Genomic DNA, 21313 nt, shown 5'->3' on the forward strand with positions numbered 1-21313 from the left:
ATCGTTAATCATCTCTCGATAGCGCAGTCCATTCACCTCTAACACCTGTTATTGGAAACCCCTTTCTTTCTGGACCGATTTAGCAACGTGTGGCCTAGCATTGTCATGCAGCAAAACCAGTTTGTCATGTCTACCGTCCCATTCCGGCCGCTTTTTTATGAGAGTCCGATTCAAACGCATTAGCTGCAGTCGGTAACGATAGTCAGTGATGGTTCAAGAAGTTCATAATAGATGACACCCTTCTGATCCCACCAGATGCACAATATAACCTTTGAAGCATGAATATTTATTTTTCGCTGTCGATGGAAATGGTTCACCTGGCAGGCTCCAACATTTACGACGCTTAGGGTTATCTTAATAGATCCATTTTTCATCGCCAGTGACGATACGATTTAGAAAACCTTTACTTTTCTGCCGTTCAAGAAGCATCTCACACGTCACCAACGTCTCTCGATATCCCTCTTCTTCAATTGGTGTGGCACCAAGTTACCTGCTTTTTGGACCATTCCCATTGCGTGCAAATGTTTACCGACGATTAATTTGTCAACATCCAACTCTTTAGACATGTCATCAAGGGTTCGACATGTGTCTTCATCCAAAAATAGTTGTAGTAGTACCTTCAAAATTGTATCGTTTTTTGTTTTTTTTTTTGCAAATTGCCACTTTGGAAGCATCGAAACCATTATTTACAAGTTGTAACTAATGGGGCGTGATTACTATAAATATTGATTAATATAGGGCACGTTTCAACTGCACTTTTCTTTAAAAGACGCACTTTCCTTTAAAGGTAATAATGAAGCCTGACTTCCCGCAAATGCTGTTTTTTCAGGACGACCGCAGTCATTTTTGACGTCAGATAAAAAAGGGTATTTACGCTTCAAATACATGCCAACTAGTACTACTGCGATCGAGACCTCACATATACACCTTCAAATCACCAGTATATTACTAGAGCGAGCACAAAAGAGTATCAGCACCTCTTTTACGTACGAGAGCGGAAACTTATGCCCATACCCAATATTATAAAATTTATGTTATACTAGACTTGGTTCTGACAAATAGATTTTGAATGTGGCAGTTTATATTTCGACCTTAAGACGTTTTTACTCTGCTGACCCTCACACACCGCCCTATCATCATGGTGACGATTCTGTTCAGGAGAATTAAAGAAAAGGGTCAGCTCGGGTGTCCTAAGTACAGGTATCTTCGCTTCCACGAACTTTGGTCTTTTGAAACCCACTAAAAACCCCGACTGGGATGTTTGCCATAGGGCTCCAAACTAAGAGGGGAACTAAAGGTTCAAACCTGATTGAAAAATAATCTAAAGGGATGGTGGGAACCTAAAGGTGACAAATATTTATAAAGAGGGTGTTTCAATGACAAAACACAGAGATACTTAATTATTTATTATTTTTATTATTAACATATATATTAGTATAATAAAGAATAATGAAATAAAACGTATATAAGGATTTTCAGTAATCGCTTTATTGTAAATCAAGTAAATCATAATTATTAATAAAAATCTGTTTTATTTTGATTGTAGTGCTTTATGATATACAATGTTTTCTGTTTGAGTACCTGGTGAATATAACAGGTGGCGCTAAAGTAATCCTCCTATCAGAAAATGCTATAAATTTTGCGATTGGCCCATAATGTCAGTTCTGTTTTGACATTTGTGTAGTAAACACATGCGAAATACACGTTAATAAACAATGTTACGCTACACTGCTCCAGAACGCGGAATATTGCTGACTATTTGTTTGACCAATAATCGGTCGGTGACTTTGGCACAACGTGAATTTCGTCGCAGATTTCCTCGCCGTCCAACGCCTACTGGTGAAACACTGCGACGTTTAACCGCTCGCCTCGAAGAGACTGGCACAACACGAGATGCTGCGTATCAGACCCCGGAGTAGCCGTTCTGCAGAGAATATTGCTGCTGTAGCCGAGGATGTCATGGAAGCGCCGTCGACATCGACCAGACGGCGTGCCGCGCAAATGGGTATCAGTCGACGGTCTTTACAGCGAATTTTGGTACGAGATTTGAAGATGTTTCCGTACAAAGTGCAGACGGTGCATCAGCTGTTAGCTATTGACCGCCAATCGCGTCTAACATACGCTTAAGCCATCCTTAATCACCACCAAGAGGAAGATGATTTTTCATCAAAAATAATCATGAGTGATGAAGCCCATTTCCATCTTAGCGGGTACGTAAATAAGCAAAATTTACGCTTCTGGGGCACTGAAAATCCGCGTGTAACCCACGAGGAGCTATTAGACCCGCTCAAAGTCAGTGTATGGTGTGATGTTTTCGCTGGAGTAGTCATCGGACCTTTTTTCTCTTCGAAGACGTGTTTCCACAAATTGGAGGACTTTAAAGATGCATTGAGTTCATCAGCTGGCGTTGATCGTGGGATCACTGGCAATGTTTGACGAAAATCTCCTGCTAATAAAATCATTACACCACCAAATGGGTTATGATTGCTCCGTAGATCTTGTAAAATATGTTTGTCTTTTGTTTTTCTTAAAATATATTTGGATTTGTTCAGCACTGCATGATTATTCTTAGAATTTACTTCACTAAAGGGTTTTTCAATAAGGGCGGGTAGATGTTGAAAAAGAATAAAACAAGCTGTGTGTGAGTTATTGACAAAATTATTTTTTTTATTTGAAAGGCGCATATATGCCATTAAGTGTGGAATATGACATCATTCAAATGCCCGCCTCAAATGCCCGCCTCGGCTTCTTACGGTGGAACGGATCCGAGTGGTCCAATTTTCAATGACCCTTCCGCATAGATCCGGCTGAATTTGAGCGATGGCTTGTGTTATGTTCACCTTTGGGGCATCGCTCGATTGTGGTTTATTTGCATAGACCTGAAACTTCAAGAAACACCACAGGAAAAAGTCTAGCGGGGTCAAATCGCATGACCTTGGTGGCCAATTTACATCACCCCTGCGAGAGATAACCTTACCCTCAAATCGTTCATGCAGAACGATTTTTGGTGGCGTTTGCTGTGTGGCACGTAGCGCCGTCCTGCTGGAACCACATGTCGTCTAGGTCCATATGGCTCAATATGGGCCATAAGAAATTGATTATTATCGTTATGTAGCGCTCGCTGTTGACGGTGACCGCCTCACCAACGTCGTTTTCAAAAAAGTACGGACCAATGACGCCGCCGGCCCAAAATTCACACCAAACGTTAACTTTTTGAGGATGCATTATCACCTGGTGAACCTTGTGTGGATTGGTGTCGTCCCATATACGGCAATTTTGTTTTTTAACACAGCCATTCATCCAAAAATGCGCCTCGTCACTAAAGATGATTTTTCGCCCAAAAGTGGGGTTCTCTTCCAAACGATTCGAAGCCCAGTCAGCGAACAAACGGCGTTGTCTATGGTCACCAACTTTGAGCCCGTGGGTCAGTTGGATCTTGTACGGGTGTAGGCCCAAGTCCCGATGCAAAATTCGCCAAGTTGAAGTCTGCGAAAGGCCAAGTTCTTGTGCACGGCGAGGAATAGACTGCCTCGGGTTCTGCTGTACTTTCACGGACCGCGGCAATGTTCTCGGCTGATCTTGCGTTCCTTGAACGTACGGGTGTTGGCTGATTGTTTACTGACCCAGTCGTCTCAAATTTGGCCACCAAGCGTTGAAGAGTCGACTTTGAAGCGCCACCACGTCTACCGAAAAATGGGCGCAATGCGCGCAACGTTTGCGTTAATGAACACTCATTTTGATAATAAAGTTTTATCATTTGAACGTGCTGTTCAATCGTGTATCTTGCCATGATGATTTGGCATAAAGAACTGAATAATAAACAAAAGATTTGATAGATGTCACCAAAACAAAATGGCTGCCACAGGGCGCCAAAATCGACCCGCGCCAATTGAAAAACCCTTTATTTGTGAATGAAATCATTCCTTAACTCGTTCTGAAACTAAAACAAAAGAAAGAATATTGCGAAGTCAATCAAATCTATAGCTCTTAAATTTTTTGACTTTTGAATTTGGTCGGGGGAACGCATTAGATCCTCCAACGCGAACACGCACACACACGAACGCGCAATATTTGTATGAGAAAAAGAAAAGGGCTCTTTTAGGGTTTTCCCGGAAATTATTTGAATTTTTCTCGCCATACAAACCATCCTTGGACTTCAAGGAACATTTAAAAAAAATTGTTAAGATTGGTCCATGCGTTGTTGAGTTATGCGCTTACCAACACATTTTGCGATTCATTTTTATATTATAGATAAATAATTTACATAACATTTTACCGTTCTTTATAAACTAACTCTGAACTTTTTTTTTCTACTGTAAGGCATCAAGTAGAGAATAAAAGCGCGATCGAAATGGTCAATAAAATCGCGTGCCATTAACGTTCTCCCACGCTTCACCTTTCGTACCTCTTGAACAATACTCATTAATCGCTTCACCTCAACACTGCACCACTACACCGAATGCACTCGTTAAACTCTGCAGCTTTTGGAAATGCAAGGAAATATAGCCAAGCAGTCTCCGGTGTTTGTGAGGTCTGTCTGTGAATAAGCATTTAACCCATTTGACAATTCATTGACTCGCTGTCACACGCTTGCTGTCGCTTCTGTTTAGTTTGCTTAGCGCAAATAGAAATGCGTAAAGTATCTTCCGACCCGTCACACACTCATCACTAGCATTTCCCTTTTCCAAACTATTTATTCATTGCGCTACACTAATGTCTGTGTTTGTTATTGTTTTTCCCGCTATGAGTAACTTCAAAGCGGCCGTGTAGCTTGTGCATGACTCCAATTCGTTTCGTTCCGAGTTCGATGGCCAATCAGCGAATGATAGAGAACAGTTTTTCTAAGTGATTTTCTACTATGAAAGATATCACCACCTACTGTAGAAATTTATCTGACGTTCGGAGGCCGCATAATACTGTAGGCCCGTCAGTTTGTTGGATACTCGTGACATAAAGAAGCGCACCACGAATACTATGATAGTTGGAGAAGCTCGGCCGAGCCCCTTGCAAAGCATGTATATATGTATGTGTGTGTATGTGAATTATGTACTTTGTTTGTCAATGCATCTGTGCTCGCGTATACGGATTTGTGTATGCGTGTTTGTTTGCTTATTGACACAATGCATTGTGCGGCATTTTTTCTGTTTTGCTTCAATGCCATTTTATAAATTTTCCATTTAATCATTTGACTTTTGATGGGAAAGTAAAACAAAAGGAAATTGACGAATTGTCTGCTTGCCCGAGTTGTTCTGCTCTATTTATGTGCAATATGCACACAATTGCCTACGAAGGTGGGCGAACAGTTCTACATACATATGTTCAGTCACTATTATATGTATTTGTGTGTATGTGTATGCTCACTGACTTCTTTTATTATTATTATAATTTTTTTTCTTTTGATGCGCTAAATACAAATAAACCAGATTAAAGGGTTGAACTTTTGAAGGCATGGCTGGATTTCAGGGATCAATAGAAAAAAAAACAGAATTAATTGAATCGTCGACAGATATTAGCATATCAAAAACTGTTTATTGTCCGAAATTTCTTTGGCTTTCTATTTTGAGCAAAACTTTCTTTGGCTTGTAATTACGAACTTATTTCGAAACATTTTCAAAAAATCTATCATAAAGGGTGGTTAAGTTTCAAGAGCCGGTGTTGATTTTGAATAAAATACAATTTTTTTTAGGAAATTATTGTAATTTTTCTTCATTATGATAATATTGGTATAGCTCAATTACGTATGAAACAAAATAACGGGCAAATAGCCGCCGCGGCCTCAGCCAAATATAATGCAATCACACTATTACGTTTGAAATCCATTAATGATTTTCTTTTTTCGCGTCAACTCTAGGCAAAATGCTTCCGAGTGCGGGCAATCAATACTCTGGACAGTAATTTAGCCAACTAACAGACAGCTAACGCCCGTGCATCAGCTGTACGAGCGGCTGAAGTTGGTTACACTTCGAGTGCTGGACCCTGGACTAATTCCGCAAAAACGCAAAGCGCAACGACACAAAGAGAGATATTGGTGCATATTTTTAATGGCCACATGTACAATATATTTACTTTTGGTTCCTTTTGCCACTAGGTTAAGTTTTGAAAGATCCTTAAATTATTTTTTATTTTATTAAATTTATATAATAATATAAAATTAATTTTATTACATAAATATCAAAACGCAGCCTTGGCTACGAGGCCTTCAGCCGCCACTTTAATTAAAGTTACATATGAGTAAATACTATTTGCTAAGTGTTAGTGCAAGTGTTAGTATCTTATATAGTATCTATATTTTAACAAGTCATTGTTTTTCAAGAAGTTGTATATTGTCATAATATTTTCATCCGAGGGTGTTTAAGCAGTTCTTTAATGATATCAACGTTGTCATAGCTGACTGCTGAATTGTGCAGGATCGGGCAGAGAGTAAGCAAATGTTTGATAGTGACGGTGTGGTTACAAAGAGGACATTTGGAAGGACTATCACCTGACAGTAAGTGGGCATGTGTTATGATAGTATGTCCAATTCTTAATCTGGTAAATGCCCTCATGGCACTTGTGGGTAAAGATGATGTATAAGTAATTCGCTTTTTGTCTTCATTAATTTCTGTGTAATGGTGTTTGTATGTCTTCCAATCGCTTGCATCTTCTTGGTACCTTATATGTTTGACTAGGTTGAGAATGTCGGATTTGGTTAGAATGTCGTAGACTAAAGTAGGTGTCCTTATAACATTTTTTGCAGCAGCGTCTGCATAGTAGTTTCCTTTTATTCCAGCGTAACCCGGAATCCAAGTACCTAAGTTAAATTTTTCGAGAAGCACCGATGACCATGTCTCTAATTGATTCAATTATTGGATTGTGGTTGGACGGAGACATTATTGCTGATATACATGATTTACTATCCGTGCATATTAGAAATTTTCCTTTAGTTTTCCTAGCGTAGTGGACTGCATTTAGAATTGCAGACGCTTCAGCGGTAAAGATAGAACACATTGTTGGAAGATGCCAGTTACAGATTAATTCGCCAGTGTCAGTAACAACTGCAAACGAGGTAGATACTGCAGACTTGGAGCTATCCGTGAACAGTAACTTCCAGCCATTACTTAGGTATTTGGATTTTAGTTCAGTAAAGGTTTGTTGAAAAACTTCGTTTGGTGTGTTTGGAGGAAGTATGTCATTGATCTTCCAAGGTGGATGGCTTTTTATAGTCTTCAGCTTTATGTTGGATAAAATATTATTTTTGTAGCAAAATCTAAGCACTAGTAAGCATCTAAGCATCTAGCTGAATGCATTCTAGGTATTTTCGTTTTGCGTGTGGTACGTGTGAAAGTTCTGTAAAGTAGTGGATTAGTGTTGTCGACCGCTTTCGCAAAAAGTTGGCGCGTGAGATCAATAATTCTATTTGGAATGCTGGGTAGTTCTGATTCAGCAAGAATGGTGTTGGTAGGTGAGGTTGGAAATACCCTGAGACTCCGTCGTATTGTGCAATGGTATGGTGCATTCAACATTTTGATATTAGATTTTGAGCAGTTTCCATATATAGGGAGCCCGTAATCAATTTTCGAAAGAAGCAGAGCTCTGACAACATTGATGAGTGTATTCGGATAAATATGTGATTGCTTAGATGAAATATATTTTACAATGTTTAGCCTAGTCATTAAAGAACTTCTAATGTATTTACCATGTGAGTTGAAGTTGTACTTAGAGTCAAAGATTAAACCTAGTATTTTTGACTGTGTTTCACATTTGATGTTAGTGTTGTTATGTGTTAGAGTTATCCCAGTGCACTTGTGTTTCCTACAAATATGAAGCACATGGGTTTTTTCTAAAGAAAGTGAGGCACCAGACTCCAGCGACCATGTATCAATATCGGCAAGAATATTAGAAAATAGATATTGAGCTAAAGGAACGTCGGAAACTTTCGAGTACATTAAAACATCATCTGCATAGATCTGGTGCTCAATTCCTTTATATTTTTCTATTATTCGACTGATATCATCAAAGGCGATAATAAACAAAAGGGCGGAGAGAGGTGGGCCTTGCGGCGTACCATTATATAGTGGAAGTGTTGGTGAAAGAAAGCCGTTTACGTTAACTTTGAGTTTGCGATTTGTGAGAAAGTTTGTGACGAAACGTAGCACTGTTGGACCTATTTTCCATTTCATAAGCTGCCGTACGTAAGCGTACGTAAGCGTAATATGAGCTCCTATTCTGTCGAAAGCTCTGTGAAAATCAAGGGATAGAACGGATATGTGATTTTTGCTCGATAGGGCGTTGCATATAAAATCATGGAGATTAATTAAAGCGTCTGATGTACTTTGTCCTTGAATTATTATTTATATTTATTGTATTGGTCTATGAAAAAAAACCACTGAATGTGGGAGGTACCGTTTTTAATGACTATATGTGTATACCATATAAAGGGTGGTTGTGGTAAGTTTCAAGGGCCGGTGTTGATTTTGAATAAAGTACAATTTTTTTTTTTAATTATTGTCATTTCTCTTTATTATGATAATATTGGTATGGCTCAATTATGCATGGAACAAAATATCGGTCAAATGGCCGCCGCGGCTTCGGCGGCACACCTCCAAAAACCACCAAATGCAAATAGTTCCTTATCTAAAGGGTGGTTAAGTTTCAAGGGCCAGTGTTGATTTTGAATAAAATACACCTCCATCCGATGGTTCAAATTTTCGATGACGCTGAGGCATAATTGAGGTTATATGCCGTTAATGTACCGAATTATTTCATCCTTTAGCTCTTGAATTGTTGCTGGCTTATCGACGTACACCTTTTCTTTCAAATAACCTCAAAGAAAGAAGTCCAACGGTGTCGTTGACGTTTAGGTGTGGTTCACATTCAACATCGGCACTTGAAATTTAAACACCCTTTATAACAATGATATATTTTGGTAAAAACATGACCCTTTAGTGTGGTCGACATCTCGAAGATCCCTGTACTTAATCACTTATTTTCTTTCCACGATTGTTTAATTGCGCACTTCCGATTAGCTGGACGTAAACACGAAAATATGTATGTACGCAGTAGATATGCATTCACAATTTCGTATATAATCCTAACCTATGCTATTCTGGTGTAATAAAAGCCACATTAATACAAATTATTGACCACTGATAATCCCCCAATTTATGATACAACACCTCGCCTATGATGCGGATGTTCTTTTATCTGTACCTTACACCTTGGAGCACTTATCAATAGTTGTCGTGCGGCAGTCCATTGCTATTGTTGCATTTCTCCCACAATTTTGTAGTGGAAATGGATAAGTTCAAATTTATTTTATAGCCTGTTTGGACGCATTGCAAGGCAGCCAAGTTAAGTGGAGGTATGTTTATTAGTTGCCGAAGATAGTTGAACAGGTACACATGCGGTTTACTGTGTGTCTATATGCGCATATATTGACGCACAAACAATTGTATGTATATGTGTAGTTGTATTCTCATACGTGACACGTTGTGTGGCTTGTTGCATAACACATTGTGTGGCACGTTGCGCACGCGCTTTGTTCCTTTGTAGTGGCATTATGATGTGTAAGAAGCCATGTCGTAGACAGACAAAGTTATCGCCTTTAAAATGTAGATGAGCGTTTGGTAGTAAAGTTATTAGATCGTAAATTTCTTGGTCACACTATCGGCAGCAGCTGGTTGCTAAAGTGCACCTTTATATGCACGAATATGTTTGCGTGGTGTTGGATTGAATGGAACACGAAACAGAATGTACCGGAATTGTGGGCATCGATTGGCGCTGTCAGTTTAATTCATAAAATGATCCGTTTTATTTGCGTATTTATTCATGCTAATAATTTGGTAAATTATTTGAGAAAAATAGAAATGCATATCCGTACACCATCCAGGAAGGTCATATAATCGCGAACTGGTTTTTACTTCTAAGCTGGCTTCTCACCGCGCAAGCTATTTCAATCAAGCAAAAATGCATGCATAACTACTTCAAGGCGAATTGAATACCGAAGGTGGCGTCTTTTCCAAATCGTTATTTTATTTTTCGCGGTTGCGACAAGTGCGGCGTCTTCTTCTTGATTGACGCGATAACCGCTTATGTGATCTTGGCCGAGTTTAACAAAGCGCGCCAGTCGTTTCTTTCTCGTGCTAACAGGCGCCAGTTGGGCACACCAAGTGAAGCCAAGTACTTCTCCACCTGGTCTTTCCAACGTAGAGGAGGCCTTCCACTTACTCGACTACCACCAGCTGGTACCGGATCGAATACTTTCAGAGCCAGAGTGTTTATAACCATTTGGACCATATGACCCAGCCAACGCGGCGCTATGTCTATGTAAAGGTCATACAGCTCTTTGTTCCATAGCCTGCGATATTCGTCGTCGATGTTGTGCAAAGGTCCAAAAGTCTTCCACAGAATCTTTCTCTCGAACACTCCAAGTGACGCCTCATCGGATGTTGTCATCGTCCACGCTTCTGCGCCATACGTTGGGATGGGCATGATGAGAGCCTTGTAGAGTGTTAGTTTTAATCGTCGAGAAAGGACTTTACTACTCGATGGCTTACTTAGTCTAAAGTTGAACTTGTTGGCAAGAGTTATCTTTCGGTTGATGTCAAGACTGACGTCGTTGTTGCTGGTAATAGTGGAACCAAAGTAAATTAGGTCTAAGACCGCATTGAATTTATAGTTATTAACTTCGATCTGTGGTTCAAGACTTTGTGACTTCCTGCTCGACGCCAGCATATACTTGGATTTGCTCTCGCTTACCGTCCGACCCAATCGTGCGACTCCCTTCCAATAGCCGTAAAAGCAGCTTTTTTGAGGGGGGAGCTTGCTTTAGAGGCTTCAAATGTATGTCATATTATGCCTGGTACAAGCATTTTGCCGAGGCGCCTCGAGTGTGCATGTGTCGTGCGGCGGGAAAGATGCAGGTCGCAATTTTCATCTGAAACCAAAAACCCAAACAAACATTTATTTTAGTATAGTATAGCTTCTAGTTAAACCAAGAAAATTAAACAAAAAGTGAGAAATTCAACAGTTTTTCGTTAATTAAAAAAGAAATTCATTTTTTTGGAAAAACAAATTCACTTTAGATTGTTTAAAAAGTGGGTTAATCATAACTTTCTTAAGGTTTTTAGGTTCAACTAGAAGAGAATTTGATTCCGAATGCAATCGTTGTTATCTCGTTTCGATAGTACGTTTAACTTTTTCCCTATTTTTCCCGCCAGTTAGGAAAAATCGTAAAAATAAAAAAAACGAGAAATCGCACTTCGAGCGATCCGGCCGCTTGCTCACAATTTCTTCTGTAACTGCGAAAATATTTTGAATTTGCTTCTAAAATTTGAGGACACATTCTTGGATAGTTTGGGAAGACATTTATGCAAAAAAAAATCGATTTTTTGAAGCTTCTAAAGCAGGCTCCCCCTTAAATGTCGTGATTTAAATGAATTGTGTAATTGTGAAAGTCATTAAATAGTTTAAAAAAAATTAATTTCAAAAACGTATGCACTTTTTTTGTGTTAACTGCTCACAATGGAGCATAGACTTATGGCATTAAGTGTATGTAAGGAAAAAACGCCATGAATTACTTTGCCGCTTTTTATTAAAATTTATCCCCGTCACACGCATAGACATCACACAACTTTTCTTCACAATGCAGTCACAGAAACAAACGCACGTACACATACATTTTATGTATTCCCTTATCATTTCAAAAACAAAAAAATAGTAAATATGTAATAGGTGAACTATTGAGGTGTGTAGTGTTTTTGTATGGTGCAAAACTCAGTGTGGTGTCCAAATCGGCGATGTTCTAAAATCCCTTGCAAGCAAACCCTTCAAAACTCAAATGTACTAAAAATACTTAACAGTCAAATTTGCGCCTCTCGTTCATTAACATTCGTTGGTTGCGCCATCTGGCGACCAAAATTAATTATTTAGCAGAATAGTAACATTTCTCACAGCTGCCTCGGTTAGGTTGCTGCCATTGCTAATATACACAAATTACAACAGATACAAAGGGAAATAATCTTTAGGGTTATGTCTTCACTAGTAAGCGAAAAACGGCGAAAACTATTAATTTTTTAAGTCAAGGCATTTGTGTTAAGGTTTTATAGAAGTTAAATTTTTTTCTTATTGGGCGAGTCAATTTTTTTATTATTAGAGTGAAAATGCCCCTTAAAGAGCACTGAATTAGCACTCACTAAAAAATCTTCTATTTGGTAAAAGTTAATCTTACAGCTGCGCCTTCTTCTCACTCCCACTACATTCTTTCAATATTAGTGTGCCCAGCAATAAATCAATAATAGCACATCAAAATGTTGACCACTTTGGCTAATTTTTATTTTTTTTTATTTTTATTAATTTTCTAAAAAATTTAGTAGTTATAGTTATGCAGATGTGCAGAAGGACTTGCGCGCGAAGATTACCACTGATGAGTCAGTCAAAGTAAGGGCCATCAGGTAATGAGGGCTGGGGCCATACTTTTGGAGTTTGGTAAGGGAGAAAAGTTACGCCAGAGTTCATGCATCAGCTGAAATGCACTCCATCACGGAATTAAAGCCGAGTGCCCCTGTTGAGATACGAGATTTCGACTCATTGACGGTCAAGACGGAGGTGGAAACAGCAGCCGGGAAACTGCTCGCCAACCAAGAGGAACAGATACAGACTAGGATCACGGCAGTGAACGCGCGGGAATAAGTACATGCTTTCCTCACCCAATCTGCAGAAGCGGCCGCGGAGCTCATTGAGGTCGGCGATATAAAACTCGGCTGGATCCGAGGCAAAATGCGATGATGCGAACACATTTAGAGATACATATCATCGCTGCCTTAGGATAGACAGAAAGTAACACACAAGCAAACTGCACTGGCCCTGATAAATGCCCTGATACGTGCATTAGATGCGGGAAACCATGGGAAACGAACACGCGGGGAAGGCATATGTATGTATACCAGATATGGCTGCCTGACTGCGGCTTGCAGTGGCAAACACAAGCAACGCCACTGCTTTCAGGAGGCCGGGATGTGAACACACCAAGCCGGATATCACCCTAGTGACGGATAGGCTGGCTGGGGCAACCAAGGGATAGGAAGTTCTGGAAGTGATCCGCAGTATATCGCATTCCGGATAAGTGCGAGAACTGACCCTACCCCAACACCTAAAACAAAGGAAACTCGCAAATGGAACATAGCCAAAGTGAACACTGAACCATTCCTAGCTCACTTTGATGTAAATTCCTTGTCGCATATTAGTGGTGACGCTGGCTTCCTTGTAAGCGCTATGATGTAGCGCAATGCCAAAACCGCAGAGCTCAGAAGAACCTACTTCCGTAATAGAAGAAGGCGAAACAGAGCCAGGCGAAACAGAGAAGCAGAGCCGGAAGCTGCTGACTTCAGACAATCCCGCAAGGCGCTGAAACAAGCAATCACCGCTAGTAAGAAGCCAAAACGGGGGGCAATTACACGTCGACCTCATGGCCCAGGAACGAATGGATGCATAGGACTCCAAGAAGAAACACCTCATCACTAGCGTTGCGAAACGGCGATGTCAAACCAAGCTGCGGTGGCAAAGCCGATGGGACACTAAACAGATTGGCAGATGGATGGCGAAACTTATTCTATCAATAGGCAAATGGGTGCAAAGGAACTTCGGGGAAGTGAGCTACTTCTTAACTAAGTTCCTCTTGGGGCATGGATATTTCCGGAGATACCTATACCGCATGGGCAAGGTAAATGCTACCAATTTCTTATACAGCGAAGTGCCAAGCGATGACACTGAACACACGTTTTATAGTTCCGACAGATGGCGCGCGGAAAGAAATGCTCTGAGGAAGCAGATTGGCGACATCTCGCTGAGCTACATAATCAGCAAAATGCTCGAACACGAGGACTGCTGGAATGCGGTAAAAAAATACATCGAGAACGTACTGCGGAAAAAAGTTAGACCTCGACGCAATGCAATAAAGCGAAGCTGCACAGATAGAGAAACAAGAAGACGAGCCTATAACATGAAAGCTGACTGCAAATATGATGGACCCAGACGTGTGTGAATAGAACTGGTCCTTTACGGACCCTCCCGTTCTGGGCCTTCCCAAAGTTATACAGAAAGTAGTCCCGGGAAAGGTGTCTCCCCAGAAGGAGAGAAGGAATTGTTTTAGTGGCCACACCACTCGACACAGCAGTCGACGGTCGCTATAAGGGCGAAAGCATTTTGAACGCTACCCAACCCACCAAAAAGAAAATTAGGGAAACTTCTGGATGCTCAGGCATTCGTCTGATTTATATCGAGAAAATGCTCAATCAGAAATCTAATTTAAAAACCGTAGAATTGGAATAAAATTTTTTTGGAGTTTTTCCAATTTTTTGTACAGAAATTTGAGAGTGTGATTTATATGTCTTTTGTTAAGCAATAAGCTTTACTTTTTTAAAAAAGAAATGCGAACAATTTAAAAACAGTCACAACTTGTCGTGGGATGTATGTATTATATGTGTCAACATACTGTGGTGAATCCCTTCCTGGAGAATATTTCAAAACTCAAAAAGACTAGAAAAAACCTTAGCAGTAACATTTGCGCTTTCAGATCAAGAATGGCGAAAAACAAAATTGTGCGAGCAACTTCTGCTAGCAAGGTCCTATGGATCTACATGGCTCTGATAAGACCTATTGTCACCTATGCATCAGTGGTCTGGATGAGTAGACTCTCTCTCGTAGGAGTCAGGAGGACCTTATGGAGACTACAACGTACTGTGGCCATCTGTTGCACCGGAGCTTTTCCGACTACTTCAGGCCCGGCATTAGATGCTCTGAGTGGTTTGCCACCACTTGATACTTTCATCCAAGGAGAGGCCTTGAAGGCCATCTGCAGGCTGAAACACAATGGGAATTGGTACGGCCCCTACCCGGCATTAGAAAACAGAGAAGGCATGGACGTCGATCAAACGATGCTCTCCATGTCTCTTGACTCCATGCCTTCAAGAGTCGTACTTGAAAAGAGATATAGTGTAGTGCTGCCAGAGGCTCAGTTGTGGTCAAACTCAGAAAACGAGCCCGCCAAACACTGTTTTCGCATTTATACGGATGGCTCCAGGACCGATCATGGCTCTGGCTCTGGGATCTACGTGGAATCCAGCAGGACAAAACTGCACTTTGCTCTTGGAATGCATGCATCTGTGTTTCAAGCGGAGGTGTATGCAGTTCAAGAAGCGATGAACTTTATTGTGGAAAACCGATGGAGAGGCAGAGGCCCAGAGCCCGCTTTGCCACTCCCTTCTGCGGCTATCACAGCCACCGTTAGCAAATGGGTAACTACCACCCACAAGCGTGCTTAGCATACTGAGAGAGGCTGCAGATGGACTAAATTGATGTTACCTGTTATGTCCGATCGACTGTTGCAAACCCTCCTGTCATTAAGTAGAGGGGAGTGCAGACGGCTGGTTGGACTAATGACGGGCCACTTTCTGCGGGCGAAGCACATGGAAAGGTTGGGCATCTCAGACAGTGTACTCTGCCCAGTTTGTGAAGAGGAGGATGAGACGGCAGACCACTTCCTGTGCGTCTGCCCCGCCTTCGCTCGAATCAGGTTTAAGGTTTTTGGCACTGATGTGTTAAGAAGCGACCTCCTTGGTCCCTTGGCACCACAAGATCTACTCAGATTTCTTCGGAGATCGGGTAGATTTAAAGAAAATTAAAAGGGAATCCAAGTGTAGTACAATGGACTTAATTAATGTCTGAGTGCTGCACTTGCTAGTTGTCCCTGTGTCTGTTAAATACGCTGAGGGCCGGTTAATCGTCTGATATTGGCCACACCTGAGAAGTTCCATTTAGATTTCTTTGGCATTTTCGCTTACAAATACAATAATTTCCCTGATGGTTTGCAGCTGAACTAAGCACTTGATTACGACTACTCAACGGTAGGTGTCGCTACGCAACGTATGCTTTAGTTGTAGCATAGCAAGCGGAAGTACTAAAGCGGATGCTTGCAGATAACACAAAATTTAGCAAAGAATTCCGTTGAAGTGTTATTTTGAACTCAATTCTGGATTATTAAGAAACTTATTTTGCAGAATGTAAGTATGTTTTTACGTACATATTTACTTTATATCTACATAGAAACCAAATTCAGCAGCTGATGGGCGCCTTGAGACTAGGCTACAATTTTTTTTCAGCAGCTTCAAAAAATCGTGTGTGCCATTGAAGAACTAATGGGAATAGCACTAATTGATAATACTTGAATAAAATCACTCATAATTAGGTTAGAGTATAAATATTTGCCGCTGAATTAAGTAAAGCAGAGCCATTAATTCTAAGGTATTTAGCCACTTCAAGAAAGATTTACATTTTTCTTTAAACAAACATACATTCCCAATAGTTATTAAATTTAATACATATATATATAGATATATATACATATGTATATATGTATGTGTATGTGCTCAAGTGAGTTATTAGATGAATCATATGCAAATTAGCCTTACAATGCATCACAACAGCGAATGATTCGCACCACTACGTCATCTGATGTCGACTGCTTACATATCACATGTATGTATGTGTGTATGTGAGCAAGCAGTTGTGATGTATCCATTTGAAATGTGGTTCTAAGTCACCATTTCATTAGAAGTTCTCGTAATAAAAAAAAGTTTTTTTGGAATTTCCGTTCGAAATTAATTTGAAAAGACTCGTGCCTATGGATATGTGTATGTATGTTTGCGTGTCTGCTGTGTATTCATAAAATTCATACAACTAGATTTTGAATTCTCAAAATCGATTTCTGGAATGACAACTAATTTGCGGACAACTACGCGGAAATGCTTGAAAATTTAGGGTGAGCATATTTTATGTACATACACACACTCACACATACATATGTACATGTACGACTTGTGCTGCTCCTCAAACCAGGAAAGCAACCTGATGAAGTATCAGCATACAGACCGCTTTGTATGTTCGATATGGTGGGAAAAGTATTCGAACGTATCATATGCGACCGGCTACAAGTCGTATCTCGAATGCCCATCTGGTCTATCGGGCAATCAGTATGGATGCAATCGATTGATGCACTTGCATATGAAGTACTGCGCTATCATTACACTGGACATCAAAAATGCATTCAACTCTGCAAAGTGGGGCAATATTTTAATGTCTCTCAAAGAACTAAGTGTACCGGGTTACCTACTGCGCTTAATTCGTAGTTACTTCACGAACAGAATTCTGCAATACGATACAGACTGTGGCCAAAAAACATATCAAATCACTGGCGGGGCTCCCCAAGGATCTGTCCTGGGTCCAATACTTTGGAATGTCATGTACGACGAGGTCCTCAAACTAAAACTACCAGACGGTGCTACTATTGTAGGCTATGCAGATGATATTGCGCTTGTAGTTACGGATAGACACATAGACCAGCTGGAAGCAAAAAGCAATCACGCAGCAGCAAGGGTTAGGCTATGGTTGGCAAAATCCTGATTGGAATTGGCAGCCCAAAAAACCGAGGCGGTACTCATCAGTGGGCGGAGAAAAAAGGAGGGAATAAAACTACATATAGGCACCCCTAAAATCCTCTCTAAGGAGTCGATTAAGTATCTTGGCGTGATAATAGACAGGCGACTTAGCTACAAGCAGCAAGCGCAAAAGCTGATGCCATCAATGGAGCGCTTACACGAATGTTGCCTAATATTGGGCGCCCGCAAGGCAGCAGAAGACGTGTCTTATCGACGGTTGTAGACTCCGTAGTCTTTTACGCTGCTGCCCCGATATAGGCCGGAGCTAAAACGTCCAGCATACAATACGCAGCACAGGTACTACGTTGAAGTGCAATAAGGGTGGCTGGTGGCTACAGAACGGTCTCGAGAGACGCAATAGACGTTATTGCGGGTAAACTACCAGCCGACATCTAGGCAAAGGAATTAAGCCGTCTCTATGGCAGGCGACGGGCTAAGCCGTCATTAGAAGAAAAAGCTGAAGAGAGACTGCATCCGATAGAAGAATGGCAAAGCAGATGGGATTTGTCAACTAACGGACGTTGGACTCATAGGCTCAAATATTAGCCAATGGGTGACGGAGACGTTGACTACTATCTCACTCAAATACTGAGTGGCCACGGTTGTTTTTTGGAGTACCTCCATCGATTTAAACTGGAGGACACCTCGTTCTGCCCAAACTGCAGCAACGCGATAGAAATTGCGCTTGAAGCACTTCTAATCACCAAGATGATCGTATCAAATACTTGCTGGAATGCAGCAACAAATTTTGCAACAATGATAGGGCTATATCTTCAACGCGCAGAGTGGCAATGCAACAGCAGCAGCTTTTGACTGGAGGTAGACTCCCTCCGAACTGACGATCAATCACAGACGCCTGAGCTTAGTGCTCAAGACGGTATCAGACTACGACATGTCGGTAATACTTACGACACCTTTTCCGATGTTTCATTTGCTGAAGAACCACTTATGAAGTGGAAGCAATGGATACTATCGATAGCGTATAACCTCCATACGCCCATGTAAGAGGAACCTGGACGCAGGTACCTGTTGTGTTAATAGACATAAAAGCGGCTCCACCTTGACGAAATGTTACCTAGTGCGTTGGAAGTTACATCCCTAGCTGACTTCCAGTGAAAATTTGTTGACATTCGGTTCAGTGGAAACGAAGTCATTGCGTCTAAAGTGTCAGTATGTTTGTCTCATCGTTACAAAAATGAGTTTCGAACAAAGAGCTAATATCAAATTTTGTTTTAAAGTCGGTAAAACGTTTACCGAAACATTTGAATTGATGTAAAATTTATGGCGATGATTGCCTATTTCGTGCCAGAGTTTACACATTTTCGAGAAAATCAGTAACCACTGAAAACTCCATCGAAATTGTTTGTAAATTTATCAAAACTGAACCGAAAACAGCGTTGAAATTCATGGAATCCGGTTTGAATATCTCCAAAATATCGATTTATCGCATTTTAACTGGCCATTTGGGTTTATGAAAGGTCTGTGCACATTTCATTCCGCACAAGTTAACTGAAGACCAAAAATTGCTCAGAATTCAACCTTCGAAAGACCTCATTAAAGAGGCGAGAAAAGACGAGACCTTTCTTTACAACATTATAACTGCTGAGGAAACGCGGTGTTTCCAACATGAACCTGAAACTAAGCGCCAAAGTGCCGAATGGAGGGTCCGAGGCGAGCCACCACCCAAAAAATCGCGTTTGGAAAAGTCAAAAATCAACTCAATCCTCATTTGTTTTTACGATTCCAAAGGAGTTGTCCCCAAGGAGTTCGTACGAACGGGCCAAACCGTCAATGCAATTTTCTATCTTCGTTTTGAAGCATTTGTTGCATCTCATTCGTGAATTCGCCCCGAATACCGCAAAGGAGGAAGCTGGCGCTTATTGCATGATAATACACCATCTCATCGATTCACTCTTGTGATAAATTTTTTGACTAGAAATCGCATTTTAAGTAACAGTCACTCACCGTATTCGCCCTGTGACTTCTACCTATTCGGAAAATTACCTTAGTGAAGCTAGAGTCTAGCGTTTTTTAGCACATACCACATACTGGCATATGTACAGGGTTGCCCATATTCGACGGAGCCATCTGGCAACCCTGTATCTTTTGACAGAGACGTCAGATCGCTTAACGACATACCGCGTTGGAAGCGTCAGTCCAATCAGATTTTTACCATGGAACAGTACACGCCACGCGAGCGTTCCCAAATTGTGGAAATTTACATTCGACAAAAGAAGTCAATTGTGAAAACTCAACGTGCGTATAAAAAATCTAACAATGTGAAAAGTGCGCCTTCTAAGAACACCATTAAACGTTTGTATGAAAGGTTTTCGACTGGTGATGCTCTTTCTAATCCAAAGAGGCCAAATCTAACATCCCAAAATCGCCGTTCTCAGCAGTTGGGCATTACTCGGACCACTTTAGAACGAATTATCCGCATTGATTTGCATTTATTCCCGTATAAGATTCAATTGACGCAAAGATTGTTGCCTGCGGACAAGCCTCGTCGATTGGAAAACGCCCAAAGTGTCACCGAAATCCGTCGGGTTCGTCGAATATGGGCAACCCTGTATGTACTATATACATCTATCCAAAGACTTACATATACATATGTAAATATATACTCGTATGCGTATGTATGTATACACAAAATATGTACTTACATACATACATATGAATAGAAACTCGTAGGCACATCTTTTCTTCTGTTCATCCACAAAGTTCATAGACACAGTTATTCGCGAAGGCATTCAGACAACCTATTTTTATTCTCATTCCTTTATTTTCCACGCAACAACCCCTTCCTTTGCCGGTGGCGACGTCGGTGTCGCTCCCAGCAATCACAAGCAAACAAACACGTACTCGTCTACTATGGCTTTGCAAAATTAGTGGCATGGGATTTTTTGTTTTTTTTTTTTGCCTTTTCCCCCTTTTTCAATTCTACAACGTACTTTCTTACATACATATTTACATATGCACACATACGAGTATATTCGAGTATGTCTTACATTAGGTTTACTGCTCGACACATTTGCAAAAAGCAGCTGTTCAGAATTTCTTCTGACGTTCGGGTTCGGCTATTCGAAAGTGCTGAAGATGCGTTTCAGCTGCAAACATTTCATTCGACCAGCGTTGGTTGGTTACTGGGCCAATTAAACTATGAACGATAATATAATAAAAAAAATTCCATAGTTCATACATAGTATATATGTTTGTATGTATGTATTCACGCGTGTGTATGAGTTTGAAGCACCCTAAAATTGCCTAAAACATGCCAGCAGTGTAGATGCAATCGTAATGAATATTGAGTATCTTAATAAGAAGCGTGCATTTATAATTTTTCCACAGAATGAATGGGAGGCTACAAACAGGGACGACTTGTTCATTTATGTATGTACATATGTATGTATGTATGTGTGTGGATAAGTGTATTAATAAATAAAATGTATAAATACGTATTTTCGCCTCATAAATTTGTGCATAATTTCACGTCTCAGATTTGGATCTACTTAAAAGTACTGATCTTGGTAGGTAGATGGTAGAACCACAATTGAGAGAATATCGCAGAATGACGCATATCGCAGTAACGCTTCTCGGTTCTACGTTTTTCTTCCTATGGTGTCTCCTTTTATGCCATACGATTACATTAGGTTAGGTTGGTATGGCTTCCCAAGGAATGAGCGCACTTGGACGAAGAAAAATGGATTCGTCCTTTGTGATACCATTATTAAGGAGGTGAGGTGAAAGAGAAAGTCCGATGGGTGGTGACAGGGAGAGGGCGGGGAGAGGTAGTGCTGGGATGGTTAGAAGCGTGTGGATTTATGAACGATAACTATGCTGCG

The sequence above is a fragment of the Anastrepha ludens genome, chromosome 4 (genome assembly GCF_028408465.1).
Source record: "Anastrepha ludens isolate Willacy chromosome 4, idAnaLude1.1, whole genome shotgun sequence".
Classification (NCBI taxonomy): Eukaryota; Metazoa; Arthropoda; class Insecta; order Diptera; family Tephritidae; genus Anastrepha; species Anastrepha ludens.